Source organism: Phyllostomus hastatus, unplaced genomic scaffold, assembly GCF_019186645.2.
Source record: "Phyllostomus hastatus isolate PE091 unplaced genomic scaffold, TTU_PhHast_1.1 phas_contig_118, whole genome shotgun sequence".
Taxonomy (NCBI): domain Eukaryota; kingdom Metazoa; phylum Chordata; class Mammalia; order Chiroptera; family Phyllostomidae; genus Phyllostomus; species Phyllostomus hastatus.
The window spans coordinates 4,725,445-4,747,312 of record NW_025333543.1 but is presented as its reverse complement, the minus strand read 5'-3'; the positions used below and the strand labels follow the sequence as shown (position 1 = coordinate 4,747,312).

Genomic DNA, 21,868 nt, shown 5'->3' with positions numbered 1-21,868 from the left:
CAAATCATAATCTAAGCTCCAGCTTCAAGAAACTAGAAAAAGAAGGAAATAAACCGTATACAAATAGAAGGAAGGAAACAAAGATCACTGAAGAAATCACAAAAATTTAAAATAGAAAAACAATAAGGAAAATCAGTGCTGGTCCTTTGAAAAGATCAATACAATTGATAAACCTCTGGAAAGACTGACAAAAAAGATAAAAGACACAAATAATCAATATCAAGAATGCAAAAGGGGCCCTGGCTGGTGTGGCTTAGTGGATTGAGTGCCAGACTAAGAACCAAAGGGTCACTGGTTCAATTTCCAGTCAGGGCATGTGCCTGGGTTGTGGGCCAGGTCCCCAGAGTGGGGCACATGAGAGGCAACTACACACAGATGTTTATCTCCCTCCTTTTCTCCCTCTCTTGCCCTCTAAAATTAAATAAATAATATCTTTTAAAAATAATGTAAAAAGTGCTGTCACTGGAAACTCTGCAGACATTACATTGATTATAAGCAAATGTTATGAATAACTCTGTGAAAACATATTGGAGGTGAGCAAGAGAGAAGGTAGGAGGAAACTGTGGTGATATGCCAACTTTCGTGATTACAGTGGTAGTTTTACAGCTGTATACATACATGAAATAATCAAATTATACACTTGCATTCCTCAATAATATTATTTCTAAAAGGAAAACTTTAGGGAAGAGAACATTAAGGCTTGGAGGTGATTAGAGCCTTTATTGTATCCATTACCTACTGTCACAGCTGTCCTCACACTTGTACATGTAGCTTTAAATGTTTCTCCACCACTGACTTTCTAAAATCACAATAATTTTCCCTAACTAATAGATCTAGTGTGTGCAATAGTGCTATGTAGTCTACCCACTTGTCTCCTCTTCTATGCACTGAATTCTAGAACTTAAAATGTTCATGTCTACTGTTGTTTGACTCACTTAAGTGTAGTTTTTATTATGTAGTATCATCAATTACAGTAGACTGAAATTATTCTGAAGTATGTTCACCAGCATAGTGCCTAAAGTGCCTATTGGGTACTTTTAAAAAGCTAGTTGGGTCTCAGGGAAAAATCCACTGTCTTCCTTACTTCTACAGACTAGAGAATTTTAAGTGACCACATTTTAGTGGGTTGGTGAGACCTAAGTGAAGCTCACTCAATATACAATACATCTTGGCACTAAAGAAACATAACCTTGGAACACATCATAGCATGTAATTACAGGTTAGAGCTCTCTTGAGCACACTATACATGGGCACTATGAGGTTTATCTCTTAGCTGTCATTTTTTTGTTAAGCAGATATGTCATTTACATGTTCTTACAGCCTATCAGTAGCTTCTTCTTCATTCAGAGTCCAGAACATCATACAATGTCACACACTACCATATTTCCCATTTTCAATGTGCCACAAACACTTGACGTTAGGAGGTTAGAGTATAAAGAGTGCACAGAATGGTCCTTCTTTTTGGTGGGAGCTTTTATTCCCTCATTCCTTTGTTGCTACAATCTACTCTGAGCTTCCTCCCTCTACCTCTTAATTTATTATTTTTCCATTACCTTCTTCTCCCACCTTATCCTTTCTGTAACTGAATAGTTCCAGCATGTTTGCTGCCTCTTTGTTCCTTCTAAAACTAGAGGCACAAACCTACTCTTGTGCAGAATGGAAAGTTGGCCTCAAAGGAACCACTCAATGGGGAGAAGTCTGGGCAGGTCCGGTGGGAGCAAAAGTATCAGTGTCATGGAAGGTAGAATAGTACTGCCAGAAATAGCAATCAAGGGGCTAAGCAAAGTAATTCAGGGCCTCGAAATCAGGAGGGCCTGACTTTGAGGACGTTCAGAGTCAATGGAGGGCCTCAAAGATATGCACCATTAGCGATCCCTGCAACTCATCTTCTTGTAGAAGTGCATGCCAAACATTGTCTGGTACCATCAGAAAAGACACCAGACTCGAGAATGGAACCTCTCAAAGGCAGAGTCATCAATTCAGCTGTAGCAGCAAAGGAGCCATAGCTTACTACAGTAGTTGTGGCTCACCTTGACCATCTCTCACTTATACCAAATGCATCTCCATGCTGGGAATGGGGGGTCCAGACACAGCCAGAGGTCCCGGGGAGCAGTACACCATGTGGGGCTCCTCCTCTGTGGCCTGAACCCTCTCGAAGATGGCAAAGTGCCTCTTTTGGATCCATTTTATGTACTCCAGGGGATGTGATAGATCTTACTGCAAATGCCCTCCATGGAATCTTTGGCTGAAACCGAGACATGGAGATTGACTCGTGGAAAGTGTTCTCTACATTCCACTCAACCATCCTCAAGGGATGGACTCCTGAACTCAATGAGCCACTTGGCAGCCTCTGCATATTTAGAAAACAAGCACTTAGTTTCCTACCTAAACTTAAATCTGGATAATCTGATAGGAATATCGTTCACAATTTTGCAAAAAATGGAAAATAATCTGACTGGTTCACAGTTGTGTGGCAACAAGGTTCAAAGCTTTGGTCAACACCTTGTGCTCCAGCATCCAGTGGTTGAAAGATTCCCAAGAAGGCCCAGTGCCCTCTTGCTGCTACTATAGATCCTGGAAGTGCTGTCAAAGCTTCAGGATGAACAGGTCCACATTGGGACGGGGGGCACATCTCTGAAGGACCCTGGTTCTTAATGACAATGTTGGTCTAAATATCCAGATCCCTCCTGTTCCAGCACTTCTCCCAGTCCATACATGCAAGCTTCTCTGGGGTGTCCTGCACCAGAAGGATGGGCTTTGGAGAAGAGGGCTGGCTCTGATTGGAAGTGGCTGGGGAGCGACTCAGCAAGGACAGTTCCTTCCATGGGCTGCTGTGATTCCCATTGGCCATCTCAGCACCCACACCAGACCCTCTGGGGTCTGTAATGCCCGCACAAGTAGGTTTTCCCTCTACCTGGATGGACCCCACATCACAAGGTATGGGGAAGGCCTGCAGAAAAAGTCACATCATCTCCAACTTGACAGCTACAGTCTCCCCAAGAAGCAGAACACCCTTCTATTTCATCCCCATGGCATCACCTAGCTGCTACAAAATGGAAGAAGATACTTCCAGTACAGTCAATGGCGCTTCTGCCACCACTGTTGATTTCACTGGCAGTGAGTGCCCAGGTGCAGTCCTGGAGCAGGCCTGGTCTGGAGCATGCCCGGTCAGGAGCAGAAACATAAAGACTAGAAGTGGAAGTGGGAAGACCTTAGCATTAGGTAGTGGTGATAGTTACCAGTGCCAGTTGGTAGCAGTGGCATCTCAGAAGCCATAAGCTCAATTAAAAACAATAACAACAACAACAACAACAACAACAACAACAACTCAACCCTCTCTCCCTGAGGAGCCAAAGTTGGAAGTCCCTGGGAGTAGTGTTGTTAGATGATGACTAATGTAACTAAGCTCCTGAGAGGACAGACCTGCCACAGACACATTTGGCCTAGGAGTCACGATGTGCTCCCCAATGAAAGTTCCACAGCAGCTCTGGGACTTTCTCCTGTGCTGTTGGAGAACATGGCCTTTCCCGGGAGATGAGTTGCAATTTGTCTAATGTTGCCCCAGACTTGGATCTGAAAACATCGCCACTCCCAGCATCAGAGTCAAGTTAGGAACAGGAAACTGAGCTAGGAGTGATGGAGCAGGAGTCACCTCCTCCCCTAGTGTCGCTGAGCTGGGATTCTCTGTGCATGTCACAGTTGTTAATTGAAGTGTCTCAGAGGTGCTACAGCTATATCAACTGCCTGGAGGCCCCACTCTCCTGGGTCTTCTGAAGGCTGGGATGGCAGATGGGCTCACAGCCTTGGGTCTTCCTGCTGATGCCCATACTGCTGATGGTTGCTTTCAACATTGGCTGGTTTTACCTGCCCAAGACTGAAGAAAAGAATTTTAAGGAGCTATACATCCCAACGTGGAGTCCATCCAAGGCTGAGCAATGCCTTTTGCAGGCACATTTTATCACTGATGGCTCTTATCACTTCTCCATCTCCAGGAAGAGCACCAAGGTCAATTTTGCCTCTATTTTAGTGGTCTCCAACACTGCCTCATTTCTCTTCCTCAAAGTTGCTTGAATTTCACATGCCTAGATTAAAGATCTTAATTTTTTAATTCATTACAAATTTCTAACATGTGACTGCTTCTTCTTGAAATCTTGATGCCTTTTTTAAAACTAGACAGTCACCAAAAAGAAGGCTGGTGAGAAAATAAGGAAGCATTTTGAGGGCAGGAGCTGTTGTCAATGGAAATCAGACCCACACATGGGAAGCTGTGATCTGCAAAGGTTTATATGAATGGAAATCTGCTCCTGGGTTTCCAATGTCTCATCTCTGCCCATCCTGCCATGGAAAATGTCCAATCATGTCCTCAGCAAGGCCAAAACAAAAGCCAGTGTCCAGAGTTTTTGTTTCATATTAAAGCTCAGTTCTATAAAGCTTGCTGGCAGCTGCTTAGCAGTCTCAGTCCCCATCCAGGTAGCGTAGTTTGTTTCCACCTGCTCCAGTGGCACTGCTGCATCCAGGAATGTTTTGGAGTCAGCACAGCTGTCGGCTGCTAAGGCCACATGACTATGAAGAGAGAATGTGCAAGTGCATGGGTGAATAAACTCAGCCTTTAAACAAACCAAGCATCTAACAAACAAGCAGGCAAAATATAGCCAGAGACATTGAAATAAGAACAAACTGACAGTAAGCAGAAGGGAGAGGGGAGGGGGATAACAGGGGAAGGAAAGGGAAGGGGAGTCAAGGAGTATGTGTTGGGGACCCATGAATAAAGCCAAAGGGGAGCAGGACTAGGGGTGGGAGGATCAGAGGAGAGTGGTGGAAGGAAAAAGGAGACAACTGTACTTGAAGAACAATAAAAAAAAAAGATTTGATAATAAAAAATAAAAAATTGTATTACTTTGAGTAGAACTTCTAGACAACTGTTGAATGATAGCTATAACTTTTATCTATTTTATGGAATTGCCTATAGTATGTTCTTAATTTATTTTGGTCATTGAACCTTTTGTGGTTTTTTTTACTTATAATTTATTTTTTCCGTGGGAACATACAGTCACATTTTAGATAATGTATAAATTAATGTATAGATTACTTTCAAATTATAATGCCAAAAATGAATTCAAACATGTCAGTAGAAAGAAGCCACCATATTATCACCTATTTAAAATCATAACTTGGAATGTTCTAATGTTATTACAATTTAATACTAGTATCAAAAATATTTACAATTATTGTCTTTCTTTTTTTACTCTTTTTTTATTGCTGTTCTTTTACCAATAGTTGGGATTTATTGTTAGTGTTATGAGAGCAAAACAACAGAATTTTATTAACCACACTACATTTAGAATATTTTTAATTGAAGACACATGAAATTTAACATGTAAAATGGGAAAAATAATAGTAACCGTATAGATTGTGATAAGAATCAAATGAAATAATACATATGAGATTGCTGTAAATTTTAAAGTTCTTCCATATTACTATCATATTATGCATCTCTATTTCTTAGGGCTTCTCTTCCATATGTGCATTGATCAGTATTTATCACTCTTTTTATTCTTACTGTGCTTTTTATTTTTTATTTTTTTACAGATTGTATTTATTTATTATTTTTAGAGAGGGAAGAAAGGGAGAAAGAGAGAGAGAGAGAAACATCAATGTGCATTTGTTGGGGACTGTGGCCTGCAACCCAGGCATGTGCCCTTACTGGGAATCGAACCTGTGATGCTTTGGTTTGCAGCTCGCACTCAGTCCACTGAGTTACACCAGCCAGGGCCTTACTGTGCTTTTTAGTCAATAAAAAGTTAATTTAAAGCTTCTTTTCCAGCCCTATAATTCTGTACAATATGTTTATGTAATTAAAAATGATAGATAAATAGAATTGGACAGAGATTCAAAAAGAATTCTTTGGATATGCAGTGTCTTTTGTGATTCTATCTGATTTTAGCACTATTTTTATGGTTATTTAGGAAATACCATTGGATTTTGATAAGGCTTACATTGCATCTGTGGATTATTTGGGGCATTTGGACATTTTAATAACATTTTTCAAATACATGAGCATGGGGTGTCTTTCTATTTGTCTTCTTTAATTGCTTTCATCTGTTTTATATTTTTCACTGTGCAAATCTTTCAGTCTTGGTTAATTTTTTATCTCTAAGAATGTAATTTAATTTATGGATATTATTATAAATGAAATTTTCTTAATTTACTTTTCACATAGTTATTGTTCCTGCATATACACACCATGAATGTGGTCATTGATTTTGTATTTGCAACTTTACTGAACTCAAAAGTTCTAATAGATTCTGGTGGAGTCTTCAGGGTTTTTACATATCAGACCTTGTCATCATCAATCATTACATCTTTTAAAAGCAGCAGGTTTCCTCTGCCATCTGGCAAGGGATGTCAGTAATCTTTTAGAAGCTGAGAGTGTTGTCTGGCCAACAGCCAGAAATGAAAGAGTCCTACATTTACAAGAAACTGAATTCTTCCAACAACCAGAATGAGCTAGGTAGTAAATTCTTCCTGAGCCTCCACGTAAGCGTCAATACTGGCTGAAAACTTTTTTTCAGCTAGTGAGACCTAATCAAAGAACCTGGCTGAGCCCACCAAGACTTCTGACCTTAGAGCTATAATATAATAAATGGGCATTATTATAAGATGCCAAGTTTGTGGTAATTCCTTATGCAATAATAGAAAACTAGTATACAATTTGTTTTCTCAGAAGATAGGAAGAACATATCTTGTTAAAAAATACAAATGAAACACCTTTGTTTATAATTATATTACCATATGTTTTAGACTTTTACTATTGAATAGGAAGAAGTTGTGCTGTCAGTGTCCCAACGAAGTCAAGAATATTATAACAGGAATCCAATAAGAGCCTCCAATTTCTGCCTAGAGGATACATTAAAAGGGCAACAGAGCAACATTTTTTTCTGTAGCCCTCCCATAGTTAAATCTGACTGCTTTACTATACACTGCAAGCAAAAATCTCTCTGTGTTCACCCACTGTAACCAACAAGTTGTGATCTGTCAGCTTGAGATCTAAACAGTTGGGACCACTGATGAATCCTATCTTAACAGAGTTGAAATCTGGTAATACCTGGTTCTTGTTTGTCATTTTATTGAGGGGAAAATAAGAGATAGTTAAAACTTTTGGGCTAGTTGTGGAAATTTCCATTTGTTTGGATTTAAAGAAACAAAATACAAGCCTCTAGTGACTAGTAACTTCAGAATTTTCCAGGGTTTATTGCATCTAGGGATAACAGTCTTATAGTTTTGTTATATTCTCAAAATGGGAAACCAGGTCTGCTCTATTTTATTTGTGATTATGAACATTCTTATGATAAGACCATATTATTTTCATCTAATAGAAAATTGACTTATGCTAGGAAAACTTCTCCTGAAACAAGAAAGAGAATGTTAGAAAAATTTACTGGTAATACTGTGAAACCTACTAAAATTATATTTTATTATGAAATAAAATAATAATATAGACCATTATAATATGGCCACAATAGTAATGTAATGTAATGTGGAAACTAAAAAGATGCCTAAATTTGAGCCAACTGGACTGTGGTAGATGAAGATCTGTCAATAACTTAAAAAACATTAAAAGATGTAAAGCATAGTTTTAACAGATGAAGAAAGAGGTCACTGTACACGTGGAAAAGCTGAATAGCTTTGAAATATGAAAGTATCTGAACATGAGTCATGGCATTTGGAAAGCTTTAGATATTGGAAGACAGGTCCAGAAGTGATGAACCAAAATGCCATTTTTCACAAAATAAGAGGGAAGGGGAGACACATTTTCCTTCTTGTCTTACAACTGAGCTTATTAATGGGGATCAGAGAAAATAATCAAAATTTGTATGAAATTAAACTATTGAATATACATTGCCTGGAGCTCATATTGAGAGAGGTTAAAGACAATGAAAAGTTAGACCTAAGGAAAGAGCATGAGGAGACATTGATAAAAGATGTTGGAAAGAAAGGATAGAGAGGTGGTAAGAAAAATCAAATGGTAGTATAGTAAGTGGTAGATTGGTGTTTCTAGAGATGACAGTCACACATCTAAGTGTTCTTGTAAAGATGAAAATGTGTATTTATGCATATATATACATATATATATAGTTTAAAAGATGATGGTATATGTGTTTTCAGAAGAAAATTTGTCTCAAATATTACCACAGATCTTCTTCCATGTCAAAATATGTTATAAAATTAAATTATATTCACTCCCTACCTTTTCATATTTTGAGGACCATGATATGAAATAGGATACCCTAAAGATGACAATGTGTTCCCCTTAAATGATATGTAATACATTGTACACAAATACATTAATAGAAAGCAAAAGTAATGGGAGGTGATAGGCTTTATTTAACACTCAGCTATAATATACTGACATGAGGCTATAAAAACACCTATAATCATTAGAAATGGGATGTCCTTCACACAATATTCAGGCTAGATCTTCAGGTTGTACTTAAGGTTTCACAGATCATGTTGGAAAAAAGCCATCTAATTTTGTTGTGTCTAAAACTGTTTATGTTTCTATTTTTATTTTATATTTTAAATTGAATTATGATTGACATGCAATCCAGATATTTTTCTTTTTCTCATAGCATTATAAATCATAAAGTTCCCAAAATTTATGTGTCTTATGTCTTGGCAAGGTGATAGGGTAAATAAGAAAAAGGTTTTGCTGGGGTTGAAGAAAAGTTTATAATCCCACAGATAGCCATGCAAATCAGTGACTAGAAATTTTAATTATTGTAACACACAGTGGGTGGCTAATTGAGCTCAGTCGTAGGTGTTAATAATCACAGAGGAGCTGATTCTGGCCTGTGATGCAGTAGTAGAAGTTACAAGGTGTTGGTTATGGTCATGTTAAAAAAAAAAGACATCAGTCTGTAAGGAAAAAAGGCATCAGTGTTGGCATTCAGCAAGGGTCAAATTTGTTGTTTTTGTTGCTTTAGTTTCCCTCTTCAGGAAAAGATGAAATAGGATGGAGTCGCCTGCACATGTTAGAACATTCATTCCACATCAAGCCTTTTGCTGAAAAAGTTACCTAACATATCTTACTTAATATTTATAATCAAAGTTGTTCTGAACCTTCTTCCAGATATATCATGTTTGGTAAAGGAAAATGCATTTTAAATTTCATTTAGAATATTAGCATTTCTTAAATCACATGAGGTTTTTTTGGCTGAATCAGCTTATGCTCTGGGTGTGTTTCCATTTGCAAGGTGATGGCTTAAATACCACAGCTGAGAGGAGCCAGTGTATCACCTGAGACACTAGAGACCTCCAAGATCTGGGCAGGGTCATGCTACAGGGATCCTTGTAGTCACTGACTGCTTCATTGCCTCAGCAATGTTGTGGGCTTCTTTATCTGATGGAAATGACATAAATTTTAGGGTAGAAGATCTGACTTCATCTTAGAAGCATTTTCATAGTTAGAACATAATTTTTGATACTAGTAGAAAAATGAAATCTTTGATAGAATAATACTGAAGATTGTTACAATATAAACTAATGTTATCACAAGACTAAGCACTTGTTAGGTTATTCTTCATTATAATTTTTCATTTGCTCTGCATCTTTACAAGGTCACACTCAGAAGTTCTCAATTCTAGATATACTTCATAATCATATGCAAATGATTTATTTTAAATGCCTGTGACAAATTTGTACCCCAAACTTTTCCTGTCATCTATATAATATTGAAAGATTATCATAGGACAGTAATTTTCAACCTTTTTCACCTCAGTGAACATGTAAACTAATTACTACCATTCTGTAGCACAAATTTTTTTTTTTGCTGATCTGATAAAAATATATTTTTGATTCATTCACACTGGATAGTTATTATGTGTTGGGCATTGTCATTTTTTTATTTGTCAATCTAAGGGAAAAGAGTTCAGTGCCCCTAACTAAATAGTCAGGTATTGCATGTTTTAAATTTTAGTTTTTTCCCCATGGACATGGGATTTATTTTTAGACTGTTAGGGGAAGAGAAGGAGGAATTAGGACTGGTGGATATATGGGTGGAGGGGCTTCTTAACTTTCTTTTTAATTTAGTGCATGTTTTCTGGAGGTTAGGATGAGTGAGAACAGCTCTGGAAGTGAGAGCAGTAGAAAGAGAAGGTCATGGAACAGACACAGTCCTTAGAGAGGGAAGTCAGGACCAGGACATGGGGACTGGTGGCAGGGAGGGAAGGTACCCTGCATATACAGGGACTCATTTAAGGTCTCTGCTTGATACCAGCTTCCCCAACCCCACTACTCCCTCCAAGCTCCTGGCCCAGATGCCTGTCCTGATAGCTCCTTCAAATTTCTGTGGACAGAAGGGGAATGAGGATATGGGAAATTGTGGCACCTTCTGCCTCTGGGTCCCTTGCCGAGGAGAACTGTTCACTCAACCTATCCTGAAGTCCCAGCCACAGTCAGGAAGTCAGGAAGCCAGGGTGCAAAAAGAGGAATAGTTGTGCCATCATGGAAGAGTCATCACTCTTCCTGACACTCTACTCTTCCCTGGCTCCTCACATGAAATTGCAACTCTTGGCTCAGCCTTTATGTATCTTGCCTTTCTTATAGTTACCCTATCCTGGTCATCTTGCCAGCAGAGCAGATTGCTGCAGTCTCCAGAGTGAGTCAGTATGGTGTAGCTGCCTATGACCATAGCCAAGGGAGGCCAGTATGTCCACATGGAAGACATCCCTGTTGTTGCACTCAGTGGACTAGGAGGAGCACTCCGTGTAGTACACAACTGGCACCTACATGACAAGCACAGGTCCCTGTTCAATTGTAACAGGGATAAACTTCTTGGACACGTCTTTCAGTGTGGCCAGGTTGATCCGCATGTCCAGTTTATAGCCAACCAGAACCTTGGTATTTGGGCAAAACCCCTGAGACTCCCCTTGCCATGTCTTGAGGACACCATCCAGTGTTTCTGCTCAGCTAATGACAAGGCAGATGAGCACAGCCTCTGAATCAGGGTAGGCCAGGGGCTGGACATTATCCTAGTAAGAGGAACCTAAAGTGTCCCACATGTTGAGCTAAATGCCAATGCTTGTCTATCACAAAGTTTGAGGTATAGTTCTCAACATATTGGAGACATAACTCCCTGGGTAGGTATCCTTGGCAAAAACTTTCACAATACTATCTTATAAGTGAACAACCAGTGGGGATCCTACCACTTGCTACCCATAGGCGCAAAAAAAAATCAAAGGAAAAAGAAATTATTTATTTAAAATATACACAACAGGTTTCTTGATGGGGACACTCCTTTGGCAGAGGAGCATGAGGATAACTGGCAGATGGCTGCTGTGGCAGCTTCCCTCAGTTTTGTATGTGGCAGAGGGGCATAGGCTTTGCTGCCCAGCTATACTGGCTCCCAGTACCCACTGGCCAATGTCTACACCCTCTTACAGGCCCAGTGCTTGCATCACTCCTGGTCAGGCTCAGAGCACTCAGAGAGGGATGTGGGACTTTTCCCCAGGCTGCACTGAGACTGTACCCAACAGGCCCACACTGGTGTGGACTGTGGGGAGGCAGCAGGCTCCATAGCTTCCTGCCAGGGGCAAGAGGCACAGGGATCGCTGGGGCTGTGCCAGAACCATGGACCATGGGTAAGTGGTGGTCACTGTGGCTTCCCATGTGTGGAAGGGGTATGGGGCTTGCCATGCCCATGCCAAAGGCAGGGACCATGGAATGGCAGCAGCTGCCATGACTTCCAGTCTGCAGAAGGAGTGCAGGTCTTGTTGGACAACCATGCTCCTTGAGCCCAGTGATCCAAACCATCCTCACTGCCCTCTAACTGGAACCTGCTGCAATCCTAGTCAAGCAGGTCCTGGAGTGTTTGGGCAGGGGTACAGGGAATCTAACTGGCAAAGCTCACCAGCTCAAGAACCTCAGTGCCTCAGTTGCAGACCCACCAGCCAGGAGATGGGGGAGCAAAAGTGTCTGGCATCTCTGAGTGCTCTGCTTTTAAAGATAGCTTTACAATCCCCCACATGGCAGAAGTAGATGGGTATGCCCATCTCATCTAATCTCCTCCCTAGCTTTTGACACCAGCCTTATGTGCCTCTTTTTGCTGCAACATGTGCATGTTGTCCCAGTTGCCGGGGTGACACACAAATGGAATGTTTTCGTTGCTTCTTCACCCCTCCCCATTACCAGGGGGTTGCCCCATTATGATTCCCCCTTTAATACTTTGGACACTTATAATCTTACAAAGGCAGAATGAAGGTCTTGTTTTTCTGTAACTACTTCCTGCTAGACAAAGAACTTAGGCCTACCTATCTGATGGTCCAGAGGCCCTAACAAAAGGGGGTCTGGAATGGAGGCTAACCTTTACACAAGGAGAAGATTCTTGAGAAGTCCAGGTCAGTTGGTTGTCCCTGGATAGCAGCATGTATGACAACCAAAGGATGGAATTACTGGATGAGTTGGCATCCTAGTTGTATTCTGGAGGTGACAAATTTTTCAAGAGAGTTAGAAGGCACAATCAAAACTATAACAACTAAATAACAAAGGTAGGAACTAATTCTAAATTGTCCCTGATTAAGAAAATGTGGCTTCCTTGGAGGAAGGTGTGCAAGGTGCGTCACACCTGTTTGAAGCCCTATTGACTACTACTTAAATTAGGCTGAGGGGAATATCCTGAGATTCTCCTCTTTAACACTTCTGGACCCCTTCTACATGGATCATTTTGGCAGAGAAATAAAATAGTTTTAAAGCAAAGCCAATAGGCTGCACCATACTTCACCAACTCTACTGTTTAGTCCAGTCAAACCAATGAGTACCAGGAGGCTGCAATGCAGATGGGCTTCTTAAGTGAGACCTACACTCTCTCTACATCTGTAAGACTGTTTTAAGAAAATTTTCACTTGCAAGATCTTTGCTAGAATCATCTTAAACTGTGATAATTTGATATCATCAGGTGAAACTAGATCAACTCTCAAATGAAAACAAACTTCAAAGATAGTTAGCTATACTATGTCCAATGTTCATGACTGAGCATTGTGATTTTCCTTAAAATCTGATTCCTCTCCCTAAGATTATCCTCATTGTCCTAAAAAAGGCTGCTAGTTTTCAATTTTGCCTCTTTGTTTACATAAAAATAACAAGAGCAGCATTTGACACAGGCTTTTTAAAATTCTGCTTTGCTGGAACTTACACAAGGAACTTTAGATTGAACTGAAGTCTATCCTTCATGTCACAGAAGCCAAGCCACAGTCCTCCATATAGCTTTATCTGTAGTACCTATATTCTTCAGGTCCTTGAGGTTCCCATTTTTTTAAGGTTACTCCTTGCCATATTTCAGGAAAGCAACCTCTGTTCCTTCCCTAGGAAGATTTCCATGAACCACACGACCAAACAACATACTAGGCCATTACTCTAGTGGGCTTTTGTTAGCTTCCAAAGTCAATCTCTGTTCCTCAAGGCTTTCTGGTAACAGCCAGAGTTCAGGAATGCCCCATTCAGGCATGACATTCCAGTCAAAGTCTTGGTTATTAAAACTACAATGTGAAACTGGTCCTACTGGTTTCAAGCAAAGGGAATTTTATGTCCAAAATCTAGAGTGATCAGGTAAGGAGAATAACATAAAGCAAAAATCCTTGTTCTGTCAATATCTTTCGAAATTGCATTTCCATGTCTTTTATCTTACACTACTCTCTTTCCAACTTAATATGAAATTCTCAACCCTTAGAAATCCTCAATTTCTTTTAAAACAGAAACAAAACAACAACAACAACAACAAAAAAAACCCAGAGTTCTGAAAAAAAAAAAGATAAAAGGGCCTTAGATATTTTCTCTCACCAACCAATCACACGAATGGCCTTTCCCAGGTCTGAAATTGCACCAACCCCCAATAGTAAGACATTCTCTCTCCTCAGCCAGTGCTAACGGGTACCAAATGACCTTTCCTAAGTCCATATGACATAAAGCCCCAAAAGGAAGAAGTATGTTTTCACCTCAGCCAGATTCTACCTGGTACCAATGGCATGAAGCCCCAATGGCAGAAGCATTCTTCCGCCTACCAGTGCATCCACTGGTCTTCTGGCAAAGAAATGACCTCTTAGCAACTGGTTTCATGGCAGAGATGTGCTTTCTTAGCCCAGACAACTCTAACTGGCACAGGACAACCCCTTCTTAGGTCCAAATGACAGAAAGCCCCAAAAGGCAGAGACATGTTCTCAGACTAACTGACATCGCAAGTGACCTTTACAAGGCCCAAATGACATGAAGGTCCAATATACACCAAACAGCAAAGTTCCCAAAGTCCCCAAAATATCAGAAAGCAAGAAACAAAAGAAATGCTAAAGAAAAGAATGATTCAATCCAAGCACTGTGGTTTCTTTCCTTTCAAAGAAAATAATTTCACACCCTTCTATGACCTCTACAACCTTCACAAACATTTTTTTTCAGCTTTATGTATGCCTTATACTTTTCTATACACTTTCTGCAAACTTCATAGACCTTCTTACTCACTCAGGAATAACTATAACTCACTTTCAATCTTCATCCTTTAACAATGGAATGGACCACCCCCAAACTCCATATCTGGCAGCTAACATCCCCTGAATCTGCAAACACATAAAGTAAAGGGACATTGTCACTTTGCATTGGGGCCCACTGCATCTTTCTGAAAGGGAAATTTTAAATATTCTTTCAGAGTGCAAGTCCAGCTTTCCTTTTCAGCATCAACCATTGAACCAAGGTTCAAATTCTCCTCAGGTGGTACCCATTTTATTCCTGTTTGGTGGATCCAGGGCTTAATTCCCACAGGATTTAGAGAAGAGTGTGTTGTTAGTAGGACATTATAGGGAACAGTCCATTGTTCAGCTATCTGCTGTTCAGGTCCTTGAGTTTTCCTTGTTTTTAGTAAGCCTCGCTTTCCTGGCTGGAATGGGTGTAAGGGCTCATCAGATGGGTAGGCAGACTTGCAGTTAAGAAACTTGTGCAAAATTGTTAGTATTTGCCCTAAATGTTGTACATACTGCTTAATTTTCCACTCATGATCCAAATCTGGGGACACTCCCAAAACTGAGGTTTGAAAGGGTTTCCCATAAATTATTTCAAAATGTCTAACTTAAACCCACTTCTGGGTGCTACCCAAATCCAGAGCAAAGCAATGGGAAGTGCCTGGTCCTATTTCAAATGCACTTATTTCCTGGTATATTTTTGCCAGGGTCTTATTTTTTGTGTGATTCATTTTCTCAGTATTTTCCATAAATTGAGGTCTCCAACATGCAGGTATTTCCATCTTATTTGCAGTGCCTGCCCAACCTCTGAGAGATCTCTGAAGTGAATGATGGTCCACTATCACTCTGAATGCTATGAGGAAATGAAAATGTAGGAATTAGTTCTTTAGGAAGTTTTGCTACCTCAGTCACCTTATCAGTTCTATTGGGGTATTCCTCTACACATCCAGAAATAATGTTCAAAAAAACTATTAAAAATTTGAAATTCCCTCTGGTTTTAGGCATTTGTGTAAAGTCTAGTTGCCAGTCTTCAAATGGGCGTAACCCTTTATACGGTACTCCCTCTTTAGCTGGGATGTGTTCTGTCTTAGGATTGTTTTTGGTACATATTCAACAAGCTTGGGTAATACTCTGAACAGTCATTTGCAAATGGGAGCCCTTCAAATGTGGCCTAATGAAGACCATCAAAGCATCCCTTCCATAAAGACTCTTCCATAAAGAGTCCTTTCATGTAGGTATTTGAGGATGGGATACACTAGATCCTGGGGAAGTAAGATTATACTATGGTGTTGATCATCCATACAGAATTGAGATCAGAGTTAGTGAATCCCCATTCATGAGCATGTTCCTCATCTTGTTCTCTGTAATGGGGTTTAAAGTTTGACAAGTCAAAGCAGGAGATCAAAACCCCTAATCATGGCAGCCCTCCAGCTGCTTGTCTTGCTGCTTTATTAGCAGTTTTGTTTCCCTGGCTCATTTGGCAACTATCCCTTTAGTGTCCTGGGCAGTACATTATGGCAACCTGGTCTGGTAGATCCACTGCCTCTAGCAATTATAAAATATCCTCTACACATTTAATTTCCTTGTTTTTTGAGGTTAAGATTCCTCTTTTCTTCCACATTGCTTCATGGGCACAGCATGCTCCATTAATCCCACCATGGTAAAAGGAGATAGGAGGTTATGTCCCTCCCATCCAATCACCTCCCTAGATTTTGACACCAACCTTATGTGTCTATTTTTGCTGCATCATGCTCATGTCCTGGTTGCTAGGGAGAAGCATGCATGGACCACCTTCATTGCTTCTCCACACCTTCTCATTTCTGGGGGGTTCCCCCACAGCAATATTACTATAATCCATGTCCCTGACCACCACAATCTTACAGCTGCTGCTCTGCCCTTCCATGGCCCTGGCTATGCGCTCCCCCATTATCCCATACAGTCCCTCTTCTGAGCCTTACTGCCACCTCCCATCACTGTAGCTGTAGCTACAGTGATGGCCTCTCAGGCCTTGGATAGCTCACAGGCCATGTGGAACTCTCACCTAGGTCATGGACCCCCTTTGTCTCACTCACAACCCCTTAAAATATTTTTCCATACACCAGTGTGCTTGCTGTGGCACAGTGGTTGAAAATTGCTGCCATAGGAGATTCAATCACAAAGTCAGGGTTAAACACTCCTGTCCTACCTAGCAGAATGCCAAGGGCTCAACAAATGAAATGTTGGTTAATTAACTATGCAGTCATAGGATTAAGAAGTATGATGAAAATTTTGCATATAGGTATAACATATAATTGGCAAGAACTGTAGGCACGTTTCATCTTGTATAATGAGTCTAAAAGAAGAATATGATATTTTCTAAAATGGTTAACATTTATTATTAACAACATTGTAGACTACCTGCCAGGAATATCAGCATGATTTTTTTCTTTTTAGGCTTGGGAACTAATAATTAGCAGTAGAAACTATGTGCTTCACAACAAGAAAGGAAATGAAATTTCAAAAGATTTAGTTCTTTTTATATTTGGAACTGTGCACTGATATGAACAGTGTGTGCCATTCCCTCTAACATTTGATGACAATACTTCAAGAGAATAATCTAAGAAGGTATAAAACTATGTCAAAGATTTAATATCAAAATCAAATAAAACTTTAATTACTCTTACAAATAAGATGAAACAGCATTATTTCTTGCAAAGGCATAAATGGTCAGCTCTTTACATAAAATATTGAGTACAATTTTGACATCATCTCATTAAGTTTACATATTCAAAGCAAGCCTTCCCAGGGTTAGCTTGGGGAAGAGATAGTTCCAGGGTAGGTGAGTGTGAGACTTCTAAAACACCCTTTCATGAATAGATTTCCTTAGTTATGTGCTCTGGCATTTTGACTAGGTACATTAAACAGCTGTATCTTGACAAATGTTTGCAGATAGTGAGTTCAGTGAAAAGAAAGAATTCTGAAAGAGTAACACTAAGCTGGGAAGCTGCTGAGAGAAAGGAATTGCCTGGGCCATGTAGCACTGACTTTTACAAGATGTGAGCACTTGTTTCTGCTCCTGCTGCTGGGCAGCTGCCTGGAGGAAGGAGGAAGAACCTGGCAGGGCCTGAGCCAATACAGTGCTCTAGGCTCTGGGAACTCAATTGCTCAAATGTTATTTTATTTCAGTTTATCTACACAACATTGCTTTTAGTGTTTCCATTTCACTAAGGAGGAAATTGAATATCTCGCCCTTTAACTTAAACAAGGACACACTGCCAGATTGTCACACAGTCAGAATCTGGACTAGGCTTGTATAGCTCCAAAGCTCAGCACATTTCATGAGCTCAGTTTACTGAGTCCTGTTTAGAGAGTGTTTCAGAGAAGAGCTACTGGGACTTATAGATGAGACCTCTTTTAGAGCAGCAGACAGAGGACTGTGACAGGAAATCTGGCTCCTTCAGAGTTAATGTCATCCCAGTATGAAGCAGCCTAGAGTGAAAAAGAAGGAGCCCCCAGAGTACCTTAGCACGGCCCTCATCATTTCACAACATACTGCTTCCTGATCAAAATAGGCCCAATGTCTGTTTCTATACAACTGCCAGTTAAGAATATTATACTACATACTTAAAAGTTTTTAAAAAACACTATGCCATTAAGAATGTATATTACCTACAAAACCTAAAATATTTACTAGAGAATGTTGATCAAGCCATGAACTACCAAATTTTTCTGTACCTTTTAGAAAAGAAAAATTTACTACAAGAAATCTAGTAAATTTGAAATTCTCAAGTTAAGATGACAGTTGAAGTCATCAATTTTAAGCAAAGAAATTTGAACTGTCAGATTGTATTTGACAGTTCATTTATTCATTCATTTTCTAATCCTCTTTATTTCAAAAGAGGATTATACATATATAACACAAACAACATCATAAATAGTTGAACAAAGGAAAAAATGAAGAAAAAACAATAATGTAAATTTTGGAAGTCAAGAAAAGTATTGTGGTATATTAGTAATTGTACTCCCTGATCTTCCAAATGTACTGACATAATAATAGTCATTTCCAGATTCTGGAAAATTATATGATTGATATAAATGTTTCAGAAGATGTTAATTGCTCTCAATTACTTATATTGTCTACAGAAGCTTTTTATAGAGTATTGTTATTAAATGATTACAAATATGAAGTCTGCCAAGAAAAAGTTGAGCCATTGTTAATGTAATGAGAATGGTTTGCAACACATCAATGTAACCAGTCGCAGCCAAAGAAGTGAACTGAAATGTGTGTGTGTGAACAAGGAAGACTTCACTTATACTAGTTGGTGGTGACAGCAGACACTGTTGAGTAAGTATGCATACTATGTGGACATCTCACTCAAAATGGCTGAGCCAGCACAGCAATGAATCTGCATAAAATTTTGCATTAACTATAGTTTGCAGAACCTATTCAGATGATTCAGAAGGCTGCAGCTATGGGCAACAGGTGATCTGCAGCTTTATGATTACAATGTGTCTGCTCACGAATAGCAACATCTCATGCAGAGGTTTTTAGTGAAACATCAAATCACTCAGGTGACTTAGCCCCCTACAGCCCAGATTTGGTGCCTTCTGACTTCTGGCTTTTCCCTAAACTAAAATTGCCTTTGGAAAGGAAGAAATTTCAGACCATTGATGAGATTCAGGAAAATACAATGAGGCAGCTGTTGGTGATTGGGAGAACTGTATGAGATTCCAAAGTGCCTACTTTGAAGTGGGGACTGAGGTGTTATTGCCCTATGTTCAATGTTTTTTATATCTTGTATCTTCTATAAATGTCTCTATTTTTCATATTACATGGCTGGATACCTTCTGGACAGACTTTTGTGTACATACATTTTTCTGAGTTGGGTTTTAATTACATACTATATATAATTCAAAGGAAGTTGTCTTCATTGATATAATGATTTTTGTTTCTCATTTTCAAATTTTCTAGTTCCATGTGATCAGGATCTACTATTTTTGATATTTTCTGTTTTCTTTTTTTATTATTCAATTACAGTTGTCCTCATCCCCCCCATTACTATAGACTACATTTTGTTAATATGAACTATGAAGTAAATATTGAGACTGCCAGTTGTAAGAGGTCGCTAAAACCTAAGACTATGTAGGAAATTGGGGAGGCGGGGGGAAGACTGTCTTGAAAACTATAGTATCACCAGAAACAATATATATTTTTTGTAGATAGGTTTCACATGGGTTCTATTCCTCTTTGAAACATTTGAACATATGTAGAACACATTTAATTAATTTTACTACTGCAATAGAAAACATTTCCTAGTTAACTATCATGGTAAAGCATGTAATAGTAAATATAATAATGTTAAAAGGTATTATGTACAGAGGAATAATAAAAATGATATCCAAACTCATTGTAATTTTCAGTAAATCATATTCATCAATTAATTTTTCTTGAATATAAGAAAACTGTCATCTTATTCCTTCCTATGGTTGTTTGCCAGTGTTTGATAAAAAAAAAGAAAACATGTGCGAAATAATTTTAAAGGCATAATATAGTGAGGAAACTACAGACAACAAATAACTGAATAGTAAGGATGAGGTGCACAATGAGTTACTATGAATGAGAGAAAATAGCCCACATTTAGCTGCATTATATAATGAAATAAGAATAAAGCAGGAATGCCCTTATTCATGGGGAGTCACTGCTAAAGCAATGTTATCATATATTGTGAATCTCTGTTAGATATTAGCATCTTGTAGAGTCCTCTTCTTGCTATTTGATAAGTAAGTGGTATGTCTATGAATAACATACAGTAAAAGAAATAACAAGATGCTTCAAGGAGATGAGCAAATAATTGCTTTCAAATTTGAATAAAAATGTGTGTTCAAATGGGTTAGTGGTCATTGGGGTTTTCAGCCTAGTGACAAGAAAGACCCTGGTCAAAATTTAACAAAGTCTGTATTAGAAGAGTGTCTCAGAGCTAATCCCATTTGAGATATCTTTAGCTTTTTGGTCTCTTGGTCACCCTTGTTTGGTCTCTTGGACTCCTTATATATTGAAACCCTAGCAGGCATTCAACCTTGTGTATGTCATTTGGAAGACTTGAACATTGTCAGTGGTTTCATTGCTTATTCCTTTAGAGAGATGACAATTTACCCTGAAGAGAGTTTATATAATGAAAAAATGCCTACCAATCTTGGTGATATGTGTATTTTATAAATAGATCTACTGCCTTAAAAACAAACAAAACTAATCTTTTATTGTTTAAATGTGCACACAAAGAATGTAAGTGTTGTTCTTACATTAAATGCTATGCTCTCAAGAGGTATGGTTATCAGATTTCTCTGAAAACTGATTGAATTGATCATATACATCCATATTCTTCCATGAAAAGTAAAGTTGCCATTAGATTCTGAAAATTAATTTTTATGGCATTATAGAAAAGTTAAAATATACCTATGTATCTAATGATACAAACACTGTGGTTACATTCCTTGTAAGTTGTCATCATTCTGTTGCAGTGGGAATTTCATTAACTCAAGTGAACAAATTAGTGTTATCTTAAACTTTTTTCTGTCAGTTCTCTTAGGTGGTAAAATTGCAGGGTACCCTATCACTTAGAAGAAAGATAAAGCACATACACATTCCTTGTCCTCAAGAAAGTTCTATTTCTTTATCTGAACTATATAGCCAGTTTATCATTAAAAAATGGAATCTGATTGTGCCTTCTAATATTCATCAAGAACTAATGATGACAGTGTTGTCAGTAAAGAAATGAGGGGTGTGGGAGGGAGCAAGAGATAAGAAAGTTTATTTTTTTAATCAAATTCAGATTTCCATGACCTGCAGATATCACTATTCTTTCACTTAGGCCTTTTGATTACTACAGATGTTTAGTCTTTTTTCTCATATGAAATTGGAAACGAATGTAAAGCATGTCTCTTTGGACATAAAACTCTGGTATTCAGAATAAAAATTGTACAGTAATAGTACTCCTGGTTTACTTTAAAATGATGCTGTCAGTATATAAAGTGTAGTTAGTAGTACACATTGAATTTCTCCTGCAGAGATTTTACCACCTTCTGTTACCATACTATATTTTGTGCCCCTGCTTAATTATTTTTATTCATTTAACAAACTCTTAAAAGATGGTTTGGACATTTAAAAATAACTACTATTTGTCAAAAAATTATATGTTTAAGACAAAACAAAGTATCATACTAATAATTTATTTAAGATTTTTTTGAGAGAGAGAGGGAGGAGGAAAGAGAGAAAACAAAACAAAGCAAAACAAAAGGTCAGTTTCTTTTGCCACTTATTTATGCATTCATTAATTGATTTTTGTATGCACCCTGACCAGGAATGAACCTGCAACCTTTACACATTGAGATGA

At 38.7% G+C, this 21,868-nt stretch overlaps 2 pseudogenes; both read right to left on the bottom strand.

Annotated features, from left to right (window-relative positions):
• Nucleotides 1–1,627: 1,627 nt before the first annotated feature.
• Nucleotides 1,628–2,851, bottom strand: LOC123824178 (annotated as a pseudogene).
• Nucleotides 2,852–10,550: 7,699 nt separating this feature from the next.
• LOC123824168 lies at nt 10,551–16,425 on the bottom strand (annotated as a pseudogene).
• Between the last annotated feature and the right edge of the window lie 5,443 nt (nt 16,426–21,868).